The 22,489-nt window shown below is 38.0% G+C and overlaps 1 protein-coding gene across 2 annotated transcripts in view; it reads left to right on the plus strand.

Moving 5' to 3' along the window:
• The window catches only part of znf536 (zinc finger protein 536), a 189,328-nt gene that overhangs the window by 70,512 nt on the left and 96,327 nt on the right, over window positions 1-22,489 (plus strand). Inside the window, exon 3 of one of the 2 annotated variants that reach the window (XM_072380978.1) lies at window positions 5,102-5,199. The exons of the other annotated variant lie outside the window; for it this stretch is intronic. The gene's annotated coding sequence lies outside the window, so the exon portion shown is untranslated. The remainder of the gene's footprint in view (window positions 1-5,101; window positions 5,200-22,489) is intronic. 2 annotated transcript variants of the gene reach the window in all.

Here is a 22,489-nt window from a genome sequence, read left to right on the forward strand (position 1 = left end):
GTGTTTTCCCCCTGCAAAATCCCAATTTTAACCTTTTGAAGCAAAAAAAAAGCAAAAAAAAAAAAAAAGTTATATCTATTGCAGTTAATTAATGCAATGACGTTTATCAACTTTTCAAGCCTTTATTCTTTTAAAGATTTTATCCTTGCAACGATTGCAAGAAAAAAGACGACAAAAAATCTAAATGTTATCCCACCTGGCAGTCATCCAAGCTTAGTGACGAGAGCTGTGACGCTTGCAAGCCCAGATGAGGAATGCAGTTATGTGGAGATGTTTGTATACATTTAGACTGTGCTTTGGAAAGCAGCAGTGGTGGTTGAGCAAAGCTTAAAGACATCTGGATGCGATGAAATGCCATTTGTTTAAACAATCAAGAGTCTTACCAAAGCCACCCAATGTGCAGAGTACTTTTCATACATAATTATGCAATGTGCTTAAACAGACTTGGATATTGACAAATATTTCATTGTGACAGCTATATAACTTTCTTTTCATTTTCTTTCTTTGCATCTCTCCATCTTTTTGTTGTAAACATGAAAATGTGATGAGAAAATTAAATTTTGAATGGGGGAGGGTGGAATTAATGAGAGAAAACAAAAATCCAAGCATCAGTATGACTGAGAGAAATCCTTCATAAGCTCAAATGTGTTGTGTTTGACATGGTGGACATCAGGCATTAGTCCACCAAGGAATGCAACAGAGTTAAAAATAATTATTTGAACTACAAAGAGGGAAAATCTTGACGGCATGTGTTTCTCTGCAGCCTAAAGACCTGAAATTACTACATAAACACCCACACAGAGGATGAAGCATCATCTGTCAAAAGAAATGCCACACCTTGAGATTTATTTACCAATTAATTCCATTAAAACAAAAGGTCTGGTCAGCCATGGCAGCCAGAGCTCTGACTTTGCCAAGGGTGTGTATGTGTGGTGGTGGTAGTGAAGGGAGCAGGCAGACATGACTGGGATAGTAAGCGTTATGGAATCTAATCAGATTTCTAAGAGGAATTGATTGTTGTGAGGCAGCCGGTGTAGGAGTGGGTTGACAATAAGATGAAACTTAAGTGTTAATTTTTATGCTAATCCTCTGGCATCTTTGTGTGATGTAATTTAGTCCAGCAGACTTTGTGCCACAGATATGAAATTGTCCCTCGTACAGAGAAAATGTCAGCTTGCCAGACCCTGAAAGCTTGTAATTTATTAGGTATGTTTCTATTAGAATGTGTCACAGTTGTTAGAGAGCCACATGTGCAGGCAGGCAGCCACCTTGTTTTCTCCCTACCTTGCCTTGCTGTATGTTTCACTCATTCTGTTTCTCCACGCAAACTTGCCTCGTCCTCCTGTCTATCTTTTTTACCCTTTCCACACTGGCATCCAGTTCTTCAACATGTCACACACATACTGATTGTACATGTTTATGTTTATGTATTTAGCAGACGCTTTTATCCAAAGCGACTTACAAATGAAGATATAATACATACATGAAGATATGTACATATATGTACAACAGCACAAACAGCATGTGTGTTCTTAAGATGGTCCCGACTCAGTGGCTGCTTCCATGGGGCCCTAATGTATTATCATATATGTGGTAGTCCCTGACCCATGGACAAAAGACCATTTAATACAATTTAATTACATTGGGGGGTGGGGTCATGAAGGGGAGAAAGAGGAAAAAAGAAAAGCAAAGGACGTAAAGAAAATAGCATCTGTGTTTTTCAGGGTTCACCCATGCAAAGGTTGCAATGTAAAAATTGTGATGTTCTCTCATGCCTTCTTTGAGAAAGGGGAGTTTGAGGGTTGGTTGTTATTATTATTATTATCATCATTATTATTACTATCATCATAATTATGTCACCTAAAAAGAGTACCAAACTCACAGTACGATAATGCAATATAATTACAAATAGAGGTGGGCGATATGGCAAAAATATCATATCACGATTTTTAAAATCAGGATTTCGATTTTATCACAATCTTAAATTGAAAAATGAAAAACAGACAATTTAGTCCAAAGAACCTTTCTTAACAGATTTTATTTTAAATAGTCGCAGTTTTGCCTGCATGTGCAAACGATATAAAGTTCAAGGTAAACAACATCAACAACATTCTAAGAAAGTGTATTCTTGCAGAAGTAGTAACATAAAGTAAAATATAAAGTAAATATCAATCAAAGAAATTACTGACAGTCATTTAAACAAGAGTTATTTATCAAAACACTAAATAGTTTATTGAAGCTGCTGCCTGCGGTACTGGTGCCGCCGAGCCCCTCGCTGTTTGGCTCTCAGTAAACTCTTACTCTTCAAGTGATTGAACAGGTTCGTCATGTTGCCATCCAATGTGCGAACTGTTTCTGTGCAAACTTTGCAAATCACATTTGCTTGCGCTTGATCAGTTGCGGAAAATCCAAACCCTTACCCTAACGAGCATAACCCAACTATAGCTATAATCCAGTTAATCTCATCATGTAGACCCACTGAATAACAGAACTATCATTACCAAAAGAAAAGTTACAACTACATCAGATTGTAGTTCTTTACTGTCAAAAAGTCTCCATGGAAGAAAAGTAACACCATAGTCTACTCTTGTTTTTACTATTCTTCTTTTTTTCATTTCGTATCTTAGAGAGAAGGGATTGCGGCAAAGGTAATATCCGCTTGCGAGGAGTCTCCGAGTCATAATTTCTCTACTTTGCCCTAACTTCTTATCTCTAAGATCTGTTTTCTTCTTTTTCTTCTGTTGGCTCCAGGGCAGGCTAGGCACTATGGTGATTCTTGTTCCTTCGAGTGATGCAAAGTACTGTCACAAGATTTTTCAGTCTTACAGTTCTATCATTTAAATGTCTCACCTGCATATATCAGAGGTGTTGTTTTTCAAACTTGGCTGACAGCTGTAGTAAAATTTTTTAAAGCTTTTGTTTCTATTTTTAAGAAACGAAGATTGAATATATTTTCATTCTTAATATAACAAGGTTGTGATAACCCAAGAAGAATGCAGCACAAGTTAATGAATATGAAGAACAACACTGCCCATCCAGTTCATAACATTGTGTAAAAAAAAAACCGCAGTGTGATTAATGTGAGTCTTCTTCAGCTCTGCTGTAACACAGAGAGATACAGGAGGTCCTTCCTGCTAGCATCAAGAATTTATTGTATATCACTTTATATTAGAAACTGGTGATGACTGTTTATTTATTTATTTATTTATTTAACTAAATACTGCAATAATATCATTTTCAACTGGGAAAAATTAAATATTTCTAACTTAATTTGATTTATCCTAATTTCAAATATGAAGTTACATAAATTAAGGATACATATATTTAATCCAATTTAATTAGTTACTTTCCACCACCACCTGGTAGTAAAGAAAAGTAAGTTGCTTTTTGCCATGGCCATTACTGAGTTGTAACAGAAAGGAAACCAGAAAGGAGCAATACATTTTTAAACTTTTTTGGGCAAAAAATTATTTTACCCCAATAATTCAGGTTTTCATAGTTTGTTCTATGTCAAGTTGTCTTCCTTTTTATGTTTAAATACTTATAAAGTCGCTACAAACTCTGCTCATATGTTGAGTGGAACTAAAAAGCCAGTCTAAACTGTACTCAGAAAACACACTGAAAGGTTTGGATGCAATTCACATATAGGTCAATTAAATGCAACAACATCTGCTCTCTTCCTAACATTTGCATATAGCATTCATATGTTAATGATGTCCCTTGTTTTTTTTTCCCTGCAAATGTGTATGTGTATGCTTTTTGTGTGTGCTATTTGTTTCTCCCTTTTCCCCCTGTACTTCCTCTCTTCCTCCCAATCTCTTTGTATAGCCATACAAAAAGAGATGCTGAAAATTTGGATTCTTACTTCTCTATTTAAAAAAAGAACCAAAAAAACAGATACTCTCATCCTATTTTCACTTCCTCTTGCCTAACGATTAAAGGGGAGGTTAGACTATGCCATAGTTGTACCATGCCCCTAATTTCAACAAGAAGCCCCTTTAACAGCAAAGAAGGCAAGGCCCTATCTCTTCCCCAAGCAGCTTAATGCCTTATAAATCAATGATGACACAGATGGACTAGCGATAATCTATTTAGAATGCCTCACAGCAAATATTGTTGTGTAGCTGATTAGACAGTCAGTTATTTTAGACCCCTAAACCCAATATTACGCTTCTCATAATGAGTATCAGGTTTATAGCAGTAATTTCTTGATGATATGATTTTGGTGAAAACAAAATATAAAATATTATATATTTTAAATAAAATCTGGTTCTACTTGGGAAAAATATATATCTATTAAATTGTTGATGATGCACAAATATGTTTAAGAGAAGGTGTGTGTGATTTAATGGCATGGACTGCTTGAGAACAAAAGACAATGGTGTTGGTGCTCTCTGCTAAGGCCATAATGACAAGGCTTGTTTCTTCAAAGAAGGAGGGACATTTAGCAGAATTTTTTAGGGCATGTGTGTGTGTGTGTGTGTGCGTGCATGCGTGTGTGTGCGTGTGTGTGTGTTCTGACATAAGGGTGGGGGTTAATGGCAGTCCTGGGTCTCAACCCCTTTTCATGGTCGATGGGTGTCAATTTAGCGTGTGAGGGTGAGGAGGAGGAAAAGAAGGAGGGGGAGCTGAAGAAAAAAAGAACAGAGGAGTGCAAAAAATGAAGTGGAGGTTGTCAGACGTGGCAATTGCTTCGAGGCCCTGATAAATATAAGCCCTTATTGATCGGTTGAAAATGAAAGATCCCCGAGTGGCGTGCAGTATTTAGCTTCTTGTCTGCCTCACGTCAGCGGTGGCCTTGCCTTGGAGGGATAGATTTTCAGCTGTGCCTCCGGGCACCGCAGTACCCTGGCTTTGATTTCATCTTTAACCTTTTTCAGCTGCGTTCCCTTGACCTCTGAAGCAACGCTTACTGAATTTGTTAGATTTCCATCTTGACATCGATTCCCCTAACCCCCCCAACGCCTCATACTTGTCTTCCTTTCAACCCATCACTGTCTTCTTAATGCAGCATCCCCTGTCTATTTTCCTCCTCACCTCACAGGTCTATATTTCATTATCACTTCTGCTTTAAATCCTTCTGTTCTGTGACTCCCTCTAGGTGGCTATTCCAGAAAGCAGTAGTCAGTGAGGAGTGACAGTGAGAAAGCCCTCTTGATCCCAACAGGTTGAGCACCAGTATGCAGGAGGTGTATTAAAGTAAGTTTACACTTAATTTATACCTTAGCATGCAGCAAAAATGTTCTCAACTTAATCTTTTTTCTAAACCCTGCATGTTATTTCTTTCTCACATATAACTATAAAAGAAAAAAGACACACATACACACAATTAAACACACACAAACATTCACACATTCAAACTGTTCATCATTCACCCACCATTTAGTCTTATCCCCAAAGGCACTCTGTCTTAAACAAAAACACACACACATACACAAACAGTCACACAGCTACAGTACACTGCTGCTATGTGCGCAGACAGAACTTGTAACAATCTGGATTGTGATAATCTATGATAATCATCCACCACATGCCACCTAAAAATGCACATGGGTGGCATTCAACACCCACACTGGCACATCGCTTCAGAGTATTTCATCTCCCTCTGCCGCTCTCCCCAATGTCACTACCTCTAGTGTCAATGTCACCACTCTTCTGCTTATTTCTCTTTTATGTATGAGGAGACTTGCTCGATAACACGCAGCAAAAGGGGGAAAAGAATTTTGAACAATTTATGTTTAGCATTAGTGTAATTGAATTCCACTCATATATCAAAGTAAGAAAGTTCTGAGAGGTGGATGATATAAATGCAAGGTAGGGATCCATGAAAACACTGATCTGTCCCTCCCCTTTTTCTTTTCATCCAGAACAATGTCTCCCATCTCTTTTTTTCCTCTCCCTCTTCCCCCTCTTTTAGCTAGATGGATGATAAATTCCCAGCTACAGAGCCAGCAACAGCTGTTGGCAGACAGGCCTGATATGAGAATAGCAGCATAAGATGATCGGGCATTAAAGATTAATATGCTATTTAGCCTAGGTGTATTTTAGGTATTTGACATTTTCATGTCCAGGACAGACTAAATTTATTCATAGTACAGAAAAAAATTACAAGATAAATAAAAAAAAAATTAGAAAGGAAGAATAAGGGTGGGGAGCAAGATGAGGATAGGGAACACGATGTGAAAGCCATTCCGGTTTTATGGAATCCATGTTTCTCTTTGCCACTCACTACAGTGTTTGTGTGTGTGCGTGTGCGTGTGTGTGTGTGTATACAATTATATCACAATAGAGTATGGTAAATCATGAAGTAAGGTAAGTAAAACACCACACAAGAGAAAACTCTTGGTCAGCAAAACTACCTCTATTTAAAAATGATATCTTCAGGATTAGTGTAAGTAGCACCACAGCCAGGATAAGACTAGAATAGTACTAGAATTTCTTGATATGAATACGCTGGTAGTAACTTTAGAAAATCGTATATAACCAGGATAAGAATAGTACTAGAATTTCTTGATATGAAGACGCTGGTAGTAACTTTAGAAAATCGTATATAACCATCACCACATTACTTTCTTATCTTTAATAATGTAGTCTTATGCTTGCTTTCCATTTGCCTCAGGGAAAGGAAATTAACTCACATGCAAGTTAACCGGGCCATACTGGGACAAACAATCAGCTATGGCATTTTCAGCCCAGGTGTATAGAATAGAATCTGCAGAAACTTTGGTACTGACATTTAAGATGTTGGGGTCAGCCCACAACCTCACATATACAGTGAGTGTATCTCCTAATAAGATCAAAATTATTGAAGGCTGAAGTAGCCGACAATAGTACAGTTTTCAAAGAACCCACTTAATTCTGGCCCAATTGTGGGTTCTTAGATTATCAACTAAGATGCCATAATCAATTAAAGCAAAATGTATCTAACCTCACAGTCCAAATGATGAAGTACAAAATAACACAAGCACTGGCAAGTGAGCTCAGTTCGAGTAAAAAAACTGAGAAAAAAACTAAAACATCAGGCTGTAGCAATCAAATATAATTAAGGATTAAAAAAAAAAAAACTTGTAGAATCCAATGTCTTAAATCCGCTACTAAAACCTACTCCAGTCAGTTTTATCAGTCTTTATTTCACTCTTGTGTTTTGTTGTGCAGATATGGTTTTACCCGTTTTAGACATGAAAATAACTCCTTACCTGTGAACGGGAATTTTTAGCATCAGTTCTGAAGTTTAAGCAAATCCTTAAAATGTCTCTTAGTGCAATACTTTAGCTACCCATGTTTAAGCAGTGAATGCGCTGTTGTCTTCTGGATTAGATTTAGTTAAGAAGTTGGTCTTCCATCATTTTTTGAAGCTGTTCAGAGTCAAATTTCCCACATTTATTAGCAAGCAGATAGTCCAGTACACTATCTCCATGTATTAGCATTTCCTTTAACTAGTATAGTGAGCTAACAAACTAATACTAATAACACTAATAAACACTTTAAAAATATTTAGTTCTGATTGGTTAAATAGCTCTTTTTTTCATAAAGACAGGTTTACTGATAATGAACTAAGTTATTTTTGGCTAGTTATTATCCTGCCACTGTAAAGACACCTGGGATGCCAGTTAACCAGTCCAGACCTGCAAGTTGAATGTCCTAATTGCAAGTTTGAAAATCATTTGGGCTTGCTATGTTAGCTGTTTTTAACAATAAAAGTTATTACCAATATATTACATTGTATGTTGGGCATAGAAAAACCACAGCAAATTGTGGAATAATAAAGATTAGATAGTTCTGTGTGGGAGTGACAAAAGGAATGTGCAGAAAATTCACCAATAACAAAAATATAATAATATACACATATATTATCTTTTATATATCTATCTCATATATATAGAGAGAGATACATATACAGTATATGTGTATATACATACATACTCCACTGTCCACTGTTGAGCTCCACTGTTTCTGTATTATGTTGTGGAGAGGATAGGATGGATTGTCCATGACGGTGAACAGTTTGTTCAGCGACTTCCTGTTCCTCAATGACTATAACCTCTCGAGTTTATTGACTATCATGGTTTCAGCCTTGCGGATGATTTTGTTAATCCTCCTGATGTCTCTGGTACAGATTCTGCTCCCCCAACACACTCCCTCAGTGGCCAGCTTATTTTCGTTCAGCAGAGCCTTCAGATCACTGGTGATCCAGAGCTTATTGTTGGGTTAACAGTGAACAGTTCTGATTGTGATGGTGGATTCCTCACAGAAGTTAATGTAAGAGGTGATGCAATCTGTGAGGTCATTGATGTCGTCTCCATGTGGGTCACAGAGAACATTCTAGTCTGGAAATCTACCTTTAAGGTTCCCACATGGTTGCTGCGATGGCTCGTGAGTGGGGTATAGATGACGTCATGGTGTCGTGCCGGTCATATATAGTGGCGTGAGTCGATGCGCCAGTATTTGCAATCTTCTCCTGAACAGAGGTGTCGCTGCTACGTGAAGGTTACCACTAACTACTCTACAAGGACGAAAGTGGAGAAGAAAACAATGCCCCTGTCAAGAGCAGGAAGAGTAGCACTGTCATCAATGATCAGCATTCTCACCTCTGCTTACATAATAGCTGATGAACCTACAAAAGTTGAAATTTCAATAGGTATGATGATGCCCACCTGTCCTCCAAAATCTCCTAGCGTTATGTTCCATGTGTTATCACCTTTATAGTCTATTGTTATAGGAGTTTTAAGTGTATTGTGTTACCTTTTCTTTGTTTGTTTGTTATGAAAGAGTGTGCTTCAATGGACACACTTGGAAATTATTGTTGCATTTCAGGATGCAAAAATAATAATAACAGATCGGTTTTATATAATTATTTTCATAGTACTCAAAGCCACTTCCAGTGAATACCAGTGAATGAAACAACAGCAAATTCCCCAAAGTTCTGCCAATCTCTTTCCACGAGTTCTGGGAGTTGACGGGGTCCCTATGTTGTTTCAGTGCAGTGTTGTACAGGTACCTGTACGGACACACTTCCTCGCTGAGGTTGGATTCGAATTGGTTCATCCTGTTTGTCGTTCTCTGCACCGGGCGGAAATACATCATTTTAACGTCACGCTGAGTGATGTGGCAACTGAAAAACAAGCTTAACTGTCCTTGTGTAAAGAGGCTGTCTTTGAACTGCAGAAACATACTGAGGTGACAACAACTCCAGGTTGTGATCTGATCGTCCGAGTGGGGGCAGAGCAATGGCACTGTATGCATCCAAGCAAAAGGTCCAGAGTCCTGTTTTTCCTTGTGGAGCAGTCAACGAACTGATGAAAAATGGACAATATGGAGTCCAAACTGCAATAGTTAAAGTCACCGCTTATTGTCAGTGGTGCACAATCTGACAGAAATGCTAATAGAAAATGTATTACTGCAGCAATCACAACTTTTGTATTGGGCAGCTATGTTGAATTTGGGCATACAAATACTCCAGCAAACAGAGAAATGATAGAGTTTAGATAGTTCTATGTGTGTGAGTGATTTAATGAGATGCAACCTGACAGAAATTCTAATAGAAAGTTTATTACTAAAGCGATGGCCACTTTTTATGAATGGGGTAACCACGTTGAATTTTGTAGTTTTGGTTGATGAGGTACTTCCAACTGCCTGAGTCTGAAATCGGACTTTTCCTACAAAACATATAAATGCAGTATGCATTTTTTTTTTACATCATTTACACGTGCTCTCATAACAGTCCCTGCAATTTAGGTCCGAAACAGCCCAGTAAAATGCAACAGCAATGTCCTAGACACAAAAAAATTCTCTCATCATTCTTCAGCCAAAATTGACATTATTGTCATTGGAATTTATCACTGAAATATTGTTTTATGTTGTAGTTTAAACCATAAAGCATTCTTATGCCTTCTTTCCTTAAGATAATTGGCTAGTAACTACACATTTATCTGCAAACATGTAAAATGTCCTGTAAGCAAAGTACACACTAGTGCTATCTTGGTTGACAGTGCATATTTGTGGCATTCAATGTTCTAAGGCAAAACCCTTGTTTTCCAGTTCACACATAAACATTATAGTCATAGTCACTGAACATCTTAACCCTGGTAGGTGTTTTCCAAAATGTTTGGTTTCAGTACTCAAAATTTGTATTTACATATGGACAACTATTAAAATACCCGTACAGGGTCCAAGAGTCCTTAACATAAGGACAGAAAGATTTTTCTGAGGATGAAATGCGTCATTGATTTAAAGTTTTTTAGGAAACACAAACATTTTTTTTTTTTTAATTAAGGGAATAGATAAAGTGCTAAAATATAATAAAGGGATTCAGACACCTCACAAAGTTAAGTAAATAAATGCTTACTTAGGAAAGTTTCCATTCTGAAAACAAATGAGGGAATTCAAATGTCAGCTGTCAATGTGCTATCTAGTACTGTCTATCTAGTACTGTCTAGTACTATTATTTGAAACTTTCTCGAGTCTCACTTACCTCTCAGAGTCAATCCTCTGATCTGATTTTATCATAAAATAGGCATTAAACAAAAATATTCCTACAGTTGAACCCCAATGACAGCCAGAACTAATTTATTTGATATATTTATGTATTTATGTTGTTTTTTTGTGTGCCTGCATTTTTTTTGGTGATGGGGCAGGAGTTGGCGTGAAAAAGAGATTTCTAACATTGAATAGATGTGACTGGAGAACTTATTTTCACACAAATCATGTTCTTTTCCTAGCCTTAATCAACTCGGTTTTATTGTCTAAACCTAAACAAGTGGTTTAGGTGTATGGGCACTCTGATTTTTTAACCCCACCAAGAGGAAAGTCTTGGAAAAGTCATGGAATCTTGTTGTTTTTCCAGACATTTCATCTGAAACTGTTGTCTCCGTTCAAGAGTCATCTCAGAGACACTTGCTTACAAGTGTAACCAAATAAATCAACTACGATTGGCTGATTAAAATTTCAGGTTTGGCTGGTAGTGTCAGAAAGGGATAATTTGTCATATCTCCAAGGTCAAAAATGACATCTTCCTTTTTAGATGTATGCCCTGGATAAATAAATAACAGGATGTAGATGACTAACAGCAAGTTTAAACCCATGTATTCAGGACCAAAAATAACCTTCATATCCCTCACTTACTAACAATGTCACAATTTTGCATCAGTAACACTTTTTATTAAGTTCATTTATGCTTCTGATTCAGAAATTAGTCATCTTCCTTATCTGCTAATTTTTCTTTTTCCACTGTCAACTTCCCTCTTACTCTCTCACTCCTTTTACATTGCTTCCACTCTTGGCAAAAACTTCCTGCTACAGTACAATACTGTATATACACTGACGGTTATTACCTTGGGGAACGTTTAGCAGCTCTGTGTTTAACACCATAACCTCCGCTACATCAGCAGTGGCAACGAAGTAGAAAAACCCGAGAGGTGGAAACCAGAGACGGCTCATGTTAGGCAAGCATTCGACTGATCATCACAATAAAAACGACAGGAGGGAAAGCGAGAGGGAACATGTAACAAGTCTTTATTTCAACTTATTGGATGATGAGTGATTCTTAAGGGGAGGGATAATTACTTGCGATATCTCTCACTACAAAGTAAACAGAAATCAAAGCCCTTCATGCTTGGAGACAGAGGCACTATATGAAAGAAAGTATCTTAGCATCCCCCTTAATTTCTGTTTGTTTTTTTCTCTGTACTTCCCATTGATTTTACATAACTCATGTTAAGTGAAACTGTTTCAGATACAATGGATCCACTTGACTTTCTGTTTGAGAGTTATGTAGTGATTGGCTCCCAGTACAGTCAAATAAACCCTCTATTAATAATAAGACTTCCTGAAATATCCATCCAACAAATAAAAAGTCAAATTGAAATATCAAGTAAATATTTTTTCTCTGCCAGTTTGCCAGTTTCTGTGACAGTGTTGTTTGCAATGCTCAGTGCAACTTTGAAGCTAAAACTTGATGTCATTCCCTGTCACTGCAATTCAACCACTCTCCCCTGACTAGCATATTGTCTGCATCTACCTGGCCCCACCAAGCCCGGCACCCGGGAGCTCACCCATTCCTGTCCTGCCAGGCAGGGAACTGTGTTCCTTTTCAAAGGATAGGGTGCAACTTGACAAGTAGCAGGATTAACAAAGGAGGAGAAAATTTTTGTGTACCATATAACCAAACACTGACAGCCGTTTAGGTGGTGTCAGGGAGAATGTTCAAGGGGTTGATTAGTGTGTAAGAGTATTGGGCAAATTATAGAGATTTCATCTTTGATGTTTCCATTTGCTCTCTCTATGTCCTGCGTACTTCCTCATGAAATATGAACATCGATAGAAGACTAGTGAACAAAAGCCTCATTGTAAATTTCCATAAAAGGCCTAATCAAAGTAACTTCAACATTTTAGCAACATGCATACCCATCCCCCTTGTATCCTCTGTCCTTCCTCCTAGCAGTGGCTGCCCCCCTTTCTTCCTTTGTGGCATTGCTTGCCTGCCTCGGCAAGTTTCCTGAATTAAACTGCCGGCTTCCTGTTCTTTTATATGCACAGCCACATCTGGGGAGCCTGCTCGCAGGGCCCCGCCGCTTAATAACAATCACCTTCCCTTTCACTTGGCCCTGATTGTTTCTAATTCGCCCTGACAGATAGTAGCTGACAAGCCGCCCGCGCCTCCCTCCCTTCGTGACCCGAGCTCACTCAGCACACTTACAAGGCCTGTCATTTTTAATATTTGATTTTCACTTTGTAAAAAGTTATGTGTTTTAGAGCTGCTACAGACACCCCACCCCCAAAATCACATGATGAAATCGCTATTTAGCAGAACCCACATCGGATGGCCATCCCTCTCTTCTCTTATTCCTTTTGGCAGTTTCACTTTGTCCTTTTTTAAGGCTTCAGCTCTTCATCTGACTTTTTATTAATAACCTTTATTTTCCTTTTCTTTTTGACTTTGTCATTTCCAGCTTCTCTTTTCCTCCTTGTCTTGTTCACTCCGTCTCCTCCTCTTCCCCCTTACATCTAGATTATGAAGATGAGGCAAGTGAGAGACTCTAGCAGTAAGATTGTTCAGACTCATTTGTAAGCCCGTCTCTAACCCACATTGAGCCATCTCTGCAGGCATATTCATCCAGGGGCATACAACACAAAGCCATGTTGCTAAGTACAGCTGTATGTATGAAAAATGACAACATCCATCAGTGAGACATGCATCTTACAGGGTTCCAGCATTATTTGCTTTCCATCGATTGTCATTACAGAGACATGGAGCCATGTAAAATGCATATCAGGTAGGGTGATCATTAAATGAAAGGATGAATCGACAGCTTGACGGATGACATTTTGCTGAGCAATCCATACAGCACTTCAATAAAAATACAATTTAGAGGTGAAGACAAAGAAATTAATGAGAAAAAAAGCAACAAAAGCCAAGAAGAAGAGAATGATTAGGAGATATATAAACAGATGAACAACAGAACAGTGCTCAGGAACCACCCCATGGTTTGCACTTTGATTTAACTGATAAGATCAATAAATTGTCCAGCAACTCTGCAAATACCTCTGTTCTGTCTTTGCATCCAGCTCTGTGCACCCAGACATTGTCTGACAAAAATGCTCCCCACTCAACCCACCCCGCCTGCTAAGACACGCTTCCAAGTAGGTACACTGAGGTGCCCGGGGCGCACCCACTGCCATTCTCGTCTTTACCAATGACAAAAACACAACTAATTGGAGTACCACTGCATGTTTTCACTAAAGGCACAATTTAATTACATTTGAGCTGGGAATGAGTATTTTGGGAATGTCTGTATGTTCATTCAAACAAATGGAGCGAATGAAAAGCAATATTTGTTTTGCTTTGATTAACAAACGTGCAGGGTAATTTGTCACAGAGAAAAAAAGAGTGAGGGCAGAAAATCTCTGTTTAACCCCCAGCTTTCTAGTGGCAAAGTACTCTCACTCCCCTTTACTTGCACACAGACACATATTCACATTGGTATGCACACTTTATTGTCCCCATAACATCTTTCTTTATCTTAAACACATAAGTTTTGCTTGATGCATTGTGGTTCTATCCTACCTCTTCTCATATTTTTCTTTTTTCTTTCCTCCTTTTCATATGTCTGTCATCTCGCTGTACTTCATGCTTTGTGGTCCTGCTGTTCATAAATGCTTTATTAATAACTCGGTGAATAATATAAAGAGTATTGTTTTCTCCAAGGTTGTATTAATAAACATGAATGAATTTATTTGTCTTCACGAAAGCATGATTAATGCACATTAATGTGTGGATATTGCTCACTCTTCCCCGCATCATCAAACACACAGCAACACCCCCCCCCCCCCCCCCGCATCCCCATCCCCACACTGTCACCCAAAAAAAATCAATGAAATAAAATAAAAAAGGCCTATCAGTGTTGAATATTTACAGCATAATAATAATGTTTTTGTAAAGAAAGAAACATGTTATTAATCCACTGATTAACAACTGATTAACCTTTTTTATTAAACACGTGACCCATGCATCATTGACTCAAGATGTGTCGACTGACTGCACTGCCGAATAATTATTTTTGTGTCCTTTCTAATTGCAAAAAATGCTTGGCTGAACTACATGCATGTGTTTTTTTTTTTGTCTTGCCTCAACGTGTATACAGATACACCTATTCACACAATATAAATGTATGTAGTTGACAGTGAAGGACAAGGGAAAGGAGGACAATAAAACATACAAACACAGCTAGCAAATTTTTTCACACTAAGGGGAGAACAAGAGTGGCAACCAAATTTAGAACCAGATCTTTTAAAACAATGGAGTTTAATTCACATATCCGTTTATTCTGCAGTCAATGGCATGGGGTGGGAGAGTGGAGCAAAAACACAGCTGAAGGACAAAACATTTTCTCATTTTTTTGCCTCCGCTCATCTCAGAGCTATTGTCTTTGTATTTTTAGTTCTTCTTAACTGAAAGACAATTATGCTATGTTTTATTACATGGTGGAAATGACCCCAAGTTGGAGAGAAGCGGATTAGACACAATGTGAATCTATATTCAAATTGATCTAGTGTGTTTTTGTTTCATTGTGGTAAATTGTTAAAATGTCATTGCTTATTAGGTATCATTGTTACATTTTGTGACTATTTTAGTGATGGATTAATATTTTATCACTTAATTTTAACTGCTTTATGTTGTCTTGTAGTTTCATCTGTAATAATACATTATTATTAATCAGGGGAGAACACAGGCTCTGTTAAGTGACTTGAAACCAAAGTCGTCAGACTGAAATAGTAAAGTAAAAGTATTTCTCAAAGGCTTCTTGAGAGTACAGAAAAACAGTTACACACCCAAAAATAAAAAAAATAAAAAATCTTTCATCACCCTTGTCAAAAAAAATTCAACTTCTGTTATAATGTTGCCCAAGATGCTGATGCTATTGAGGTTCAGCATTTTCTTTTCTCCTGGAACTCCCCAGAAGATTGGGATTGATCTTGTATTCCCCGTGGCCTTCCCTTCTGTCATAGCTTTTCTCTGCCTGTTCAGTTCCAGATTCTTCAAATTTCCTTTTTGTCCTTTTTTAAATGCTGTCATCACAATGAATTAGGCTGATCCCAAAATACGCAGATGGACATGTGGTTTGGCCCACTTTCAAAAAAGTGTCAGGTTCAGTTTTTGGTTGTCTTGTGAAAAGGATGTTTGTGTGCATGCGTCTCTGTGTGTGTCTTTTTTCTTAATTCACAAGTTGGATTTTAAGGCCTCTTGGGAGTTGGAGGGTATTTTTAAAGTAGCTTACACAGAGGTATAATTCACAATAATTAAAAGGCATAAAATGATTAATTATACTTTTTTAATCTTCTGTCCATCTTTTCTTGAAATGTACAAATAGAGACTGTCAGATACACTGTCAGAGCGATAAGCCTCTCATGACTTGTCTCCATGCATTACAGACACAACATTGCCAGGGAGAAGTTTGGGCATGGCACAGGCCTTCCTTAATGACTGTGGGATTGCTAGGCAGAAATTACTTTACTGTGCTTTACTGCAAGTAGGTGCTGGGTTTAGTTGTACACAGACATTTTGCTCAGGTAAAATTAGATATATTTCAAAAGCTGAAGAGCTTCCAGAGATTGGAAGCTAATACGATAGTGCACAAAATATACAGACTGTTCTACTAAGTACTGATTGCCACTTATTTGACTTGGACAAATAGTTTTATCAAACATTTAGACGAAGAGAAACTTACTATAAAGTATTCACTTACTGTCCCTACATGTTCTTTCTTCTGTGTGAGTATAGTAAACCACAGCTGCATCAACTATCAACTATATACAAATTCTTGACCTGTTTACATGCCTGTAGTAAAGAATCTCTTTTTTATTTTCAATGAGCCTTTCAGATGCTATACCAAAACATATGTAACTATTTATGTAACTATATGTAACTATTTTTAAAGTAGCAGCATTTCCGAAAAGAAAGATTGTTGTGTGGGTATATATACATATGTGAATAAAAGAAATAGAATTAAGGTGATCTTCCTCTTCCAAGGAGGGTAGAGAGTGTAACTGAAAATTGTAAATATTATAGATGTATCATTGAAAAAGTGCAAGTTCAAAGCAAATTATGTTGTCACCAAATTTCAACTCAGTTAAACAGGGAGATACCACATAGCTACAGAACCATATTTTGTGAGTGTGTACACATGCATACATGTAAATCCTTGCAAGTATTTAATTGGAGCAGACATGTAAACTTGATGTTTTTTCAAATTTATACTGTCACAGTGGGGTGACCTCAATGCTAACAGTTCATACTTAACGTCCTTCCTAGCACACTAGATAGTTAACACACTTTCACAGATGAGAGCAATGATCAAGCTTGTAGAAAAAAGCATGTATCTTATTCTGCTTACTCAGCCTTATTTACAAGCACCCCTGGCATCTCTAATACACGAACAGCATTTTCTTTTGCTTTGAATCCTAACACACTGGCATGTATACCTATGAACAACTGAAAAAGGTCCAGTGCAGTGGGATTAAAGGAGTCCTAACATTTAAATAATTAACACCTAATATTTAAAATGTATCACTTTATGATTTCAATCCAGCATATCAAAAAATGACAGAAAAACACTGTTTTGGTGTTTTCTCGGCATTTTAGAAACTTACATAAAATGCTACTGTCTGAGTTGGTTATTGATAGTAACTGAGTAATCTGAGTAAGTTAGAACATCATTGCTAACTGGGGGACTTACTTGAACTCTTAAGACACCTTATTCTAGCTCCATAATCATTGAGCTCATATTTTTGAAAAAATATATGCCCATTCATTCTGTTGAGCTCTGACAATATAAGAATGTATAATAATTAACACTGAAATGGCTTATGCACATGATGTGACATTACGATATGGAGAAACTGTATTTTGATTATAATCCCAAGACAAACAGCTCATTTTAACCATATTCCCAATGCAGTGAGCACTAGATGTGTTCTTCCAGAAGCGCATTTGTGAAGTCAGACACTGATGTTAAGCGAGAAGGCCTGGCTCGCAGTCTCTGCTCTAATTCATCCCAAAGGTGTTCTGTCGGGTTTGAGGTCAGGATTCTGTGCAGGCCAGTCAAGTTCTTCTACACCAAACTGGCTTATCCATGTGTTTATGGAGCTTGCTTTGTGCACTGGTGCACATGTTGGAACAGAAAGGGGCCATATCCAAACAGTTTCCTTTCACTGGAACTAAGGAGCCAAGCCCAGCTCCTAAAAAACAACCCCCACACCATAGTCCTCCCTCCACCAAACTTTACATTTGGCACAATGCAGTCAGACAAATACCGTTCTCCTGGCAACTGCCAAACCCAGATTCGTACATCAGATTGTCAGATGGAGAAGTGGGATTCATCACTCCAGAGAACATCTCCACTGCTCTAGAGTCCAGTGGCAGCGTGCTTTCCACCACTGCATCCAACGCTTTACAATGCACTTGGTGATGTATGGCTTGGATGCTGCTGCTCAGCCATGGAAACCCATACCATGAAGTTGTCTATGCAACTTGGCTAATCCGAAGGCCACATGAAGTGATGAGGTCTGTGGCGATGGACTGCAGATAGTTGCCGACCTCTGCGCACTCTGCGCCTCAACAGCCGCTGACCCCGCTCTATCATTTTACGTGGCCTAGCACTTTGTGGCTGAGTTGTTATTATTTCCATTCGCTTCCACTTTGTTATAATACCACTGACAATTGACTGTAAAATATTTAATAGCTAGGAAATTTCATGACTGGACTTGTTGCACAGGTGGCATCCTATCATGGTACCACGCTGGAATTCTGAACTGAGCTCCTGAGAGCGACCCATTATTTCACAAATGTTTGTAGAAGCAATCTGCATTCTTCTTCACACAAACTGCAACCTGACCTTTCTTGCCTTCCTTGATGCAAAATCCTCAACTACTTCTTCGTATATTATGTGCTGTCCAACTGTTTGGTTAATGCTGATGATGGCAAGGCCAGTCAGACATTCTTGTGACATGGTAGACCGAAGGATGAACTTTGAGAATACACAACACAATAGGGAACACCCTAAGCATAACACACTCCAAATTATTCAAAAAGCTATATCACAAAGTATAGCTTACAAAATTTTCGATGTTAGGTGGAGACAGGGGCACTCTTTTTATTATCTATAATTAAAATGTCTAGTTTTTAAATTTTAGTGTAAACAGCTAGCTCATAGTGGAACTAATGGCATAAAGCCAATCGTTTTTTGGCCACACACTGCCTTTATCAGGGCTTAACGAATGAATGAAACCAATGTATATAAGTAGTAGCATAACATAGCTAATGTTGCCAGTTCTAACTACTATTAGCAAGAGGTTGAAAAACATACTAAATCACATTAGGCTATTGCTATCTGTTTCACTGCATGCGTAGTACACTGATATACATGCGTGAGACACTGATATGACGGCATAGTACATACCTTTATCCTTTGTCCATTTCTCTTCTTCTTTCCTTCTTTTCCTGAACTGGGCACCTGATGGCTTTTTTGACCTTTTATTTTCCATCTTTCATTGAGCACGCACATGACTTGCCCCTCTGATGGATTATCGCGTCTGTCTTCTGCTTCTGCATGATGCGCTGTACAGTTTTAGCTAACTACATATTGTTAGAACTAGAAAAACCCAAACAGTTCAGCTATAAAAATAAAAGATACTTTTTTTCTCTTCCCCTCTTTCACGGTGCGCCCTTTCACAGATTGCGCCCTGGGCGATTGCCCATTTCGCCCATAGTAAACACCGCCCTTGTGTGTGAATACTTTTGGCAATATAGTGTATCTAAATTTTAAGCACATTTAGTCCAAGCGGTTTAGTGCTTATTACAAAAAGCTGTTATTTCAAAGCATTTATTATAAACATGAATTGTTGTAAATATAGAACCCTACAGTCTCTATGCTGCGAACAAGAATATCTAGGGACTTGGTGAAGGTGACAGTTGAATACATGAATATGAAAAAAAAGATGTAATAAAAAAAGAAAGACGAAAATTATCAAGCATATTTTGGACTTAAAGCTTGGACTATTTCATGTGCAGAATGTGGCCCTTAATCGGAAATGATAGGGCTGTGAAAAATGGAACCGTGTGACAGTTTAATTCAATGATTTGAAAGAAGTGGTTCTAAATTGAAAATGTTCAGTCTGACTCCCACAAATGTACCATCAATGTATTTGCTAAACATGGCGAAATCTGGGCTATATGTAAATGTATTGTCAATGTCTTCAACTAAGCCCAGATGTCTAAAAATAATTTAACTTTTGAAACCAAATTTAGCCAAATTTTTGCTATTACCCTATGTAAAAGAGAACCTAGCAAAAGGAGAAATTTTTTGCAGATAGGCAATAGCTGTATTTTACTTCTTAAATTATACACCCTGCCTATAACAGAAGAGGAAACAAGGTGAACACATGCATTTCTCATCTCTCAGGAGTACAGTGGTCTGTCACTCTGCTAAGAACACATTAGATTTGTCACGGAACAAATAGAGCAATGTTGAGTGTAGTCAAAACACTCCAAACCGATGCAAGTTTCTGTGGGAGGAAGACATTTTTGCCTCCTTGTCACCAGCTGGAGTTAGGACGTACCACCACAGGAGTTTCGGTGACAGCCCAGTGAAGGCTGCTTTGTTTTCCCAAGTCGTCTCTATTCCCTTTAATGAGCCATTATGGTTATGTTTTGTCTCAGTCACGTTTGTTGGCTGGCTGGCTTTCTGAGAGGAAAGACAGAGGAAAGTGGGTAGGGGGTGGGGGGCATGGCGGTTCTTTAGAACCTCCCTAGTGTGGTGATTCAGAGCGGGTATGGGAGAGAGAAATTGTAAGTGAAATAGTGTGACAAGAAATTCACATGTACAGAATTTCTTTTTAGAAGGATCTCCATAATGTTGCACATTTTTATTTAATTCACACAAATTACTTTGTGTCAAGATAACAGTGAAATATTTTCAAATCCTCTGTGTTTCAAATAAGTCAAACCAGCATATCACAAAATTTCATATTGAACAAGCCTTAGATCAGTCAAAATAGCTGCTTCAACTTGTGTTTTTTTTGTTTCATTTGTCTCTGTATTGGCTCTTTGATGGACTGGTGACCGGTCCAGGGAGTACCCTACCTCTTGAATGGTTGCTGCAATAGGCTCCAGCCCCTTCCACCCAGAATGGGATAAAGAATGTATGAAATATTAATGAATGAACTTGTGTCGCTCTTCAGCATTTCTTAAATCATAGGTTGATTCTAGAGGCCCAAGTTGCACTGCCTTCATTGTTATTCTCCTTTCCTTTTGTCTCATCTGTTTGCCTGGAGATGCAATGAGCTTCTTCTCCTTCGCGTGTGGTAAACTGTATCAGTGGATGTTGTTGTCACCAAAATTGACAGGTTGAGATGAGAGAAGTTAGGTGGCAAAACAGACACTGTGATAACCCACCTGTCAGCAGGTACTCAGTGTAATTGGTAAACGAAGGCCCCGGGATAGTAGCGAGGCCCTTTCTCTTCTCTCTGTCTTCTGCTCTGTTCTTTTTTTGACAAGTTTTTGAAGTCATCAGGCAGTTGTTTAGAAGTTTATTCCTTTTTTGTTTGGTTCAGAGAAAGACTGAGGCCAACCAGAGGAGAAGAAAAGAAAATGAGAAGAACACAAGTAAATGTGAATCAATAACCTAGTAAATTCACTGAAAGTAATAAACCAAGGAGTGGTCAGCCATGCCGGTACATTTCATTGTGAATTGTGAATGAATATATGTACTTTTCATCCATGTTAGACTCTTCCTCCTCCCTCAATGATTATTCCAGCCATCAGGCTCTGTTTGCCTGCTAATGAAACATATTCATCTTCATCGCACTCTCTCGTGGCTCTCGAACTCACTTTACAGCATAGTCAATTAAACCCTTAGGGGCCACTCTGTGTGTAAAAGGATATATAATGCTTTGACATTTCAGCGAGTCTGCATTAGGCACACCCATAGAGCATTTAGGTTGGATGGGAAAGAGTCATCGTAAAGCCTAGAGGTAGAGGGAAGCCAGTCAGAGGGATTGGGTCTCGTGTAAGCTAGTTAGTGCTTTGGATTCAGTTACTTATGCTGATGTAAGAGGGCAATTGTAAGCTGATACTCAATCTCTCTGTGACCCCTACACTGGCTGTTATTCTCATATTAGGCTATGTAAAGTCGTACATTGTGTAACAATAGACTAATGAATAACTAAAACAGACTTCACTCAACAGAAGAGTTTATTAGTGTTCTGCATGACCATTTAGACTTTTTACATTTTCAGAATATCCTTCTTGGGACTTAGGTTATCTTCTGTATTATCTATGTTTGTGATTTCCATTTTCATGATTATTATTTTATTATTTTACTCCCATACTCAAGTCTCGGCAATTCCTAACTTCACTGATATTTTATTTCTTCAATTGTGTCCTTCAGTCACAACTAACAGGTCAAGCTTTCATTTTAAAGCAAGCCTTCTCAGATTTTGCATTGAACAATGGATAATGAAGTTGTGTTTTGTTGAGGATACTAATTTCTACTTTTTTATGATCGATTGTACGTGAGAAAGGTAAACTCTGTTTGGTATGCTCAGCCAGCAACATGTACAACAACAGCGCTATGCTTCTGTTGTCTTCGGCTGCTCTACAGGGGTTAGTTGGCACTGCATATGAGCAGATGTATTTCAGATCACTGATGTTGTTTAGCAATGATAAACTGCAATTCAAGAAAACGCCTTGCAATTAGTTTTTTTTTCATCTGGACAGTTGATTTATGCTGGTTGCGTTTAAAACTAGGATCATTTCTGATTGAAAGAGCATGCAAATGTATTGTTCATTAAAGCTAATGCATTTTTGTCTTGCTTTATATATTTTTTTTCTCTTATGTTCTGCCACACCATAGTATGGTGAACTGAATTCTTTTAGACAAGGGTTGGCAGTTAAATGTTTGTGTTCAGACAAGAAGTTTGAAATGTGAAGCGCAGT

This window comes from Leuresthes tenuis, unplaced genomic scaffold (genome assembly GCF_036924035.1).
Source record: "Leuresthes tenuis unplaced genomic scaffold, fLeuTen1.0.hap1 SCAF_2, whole genome shotgun sequence".
In the NCBI taxonomy this organism is placed as follows: Eukaryota; Metazoa; Chordata; class Actinopteri; order Atheriniformes; family Atherinopsidae; genus Leuresthes; species Leuresthes tenuis.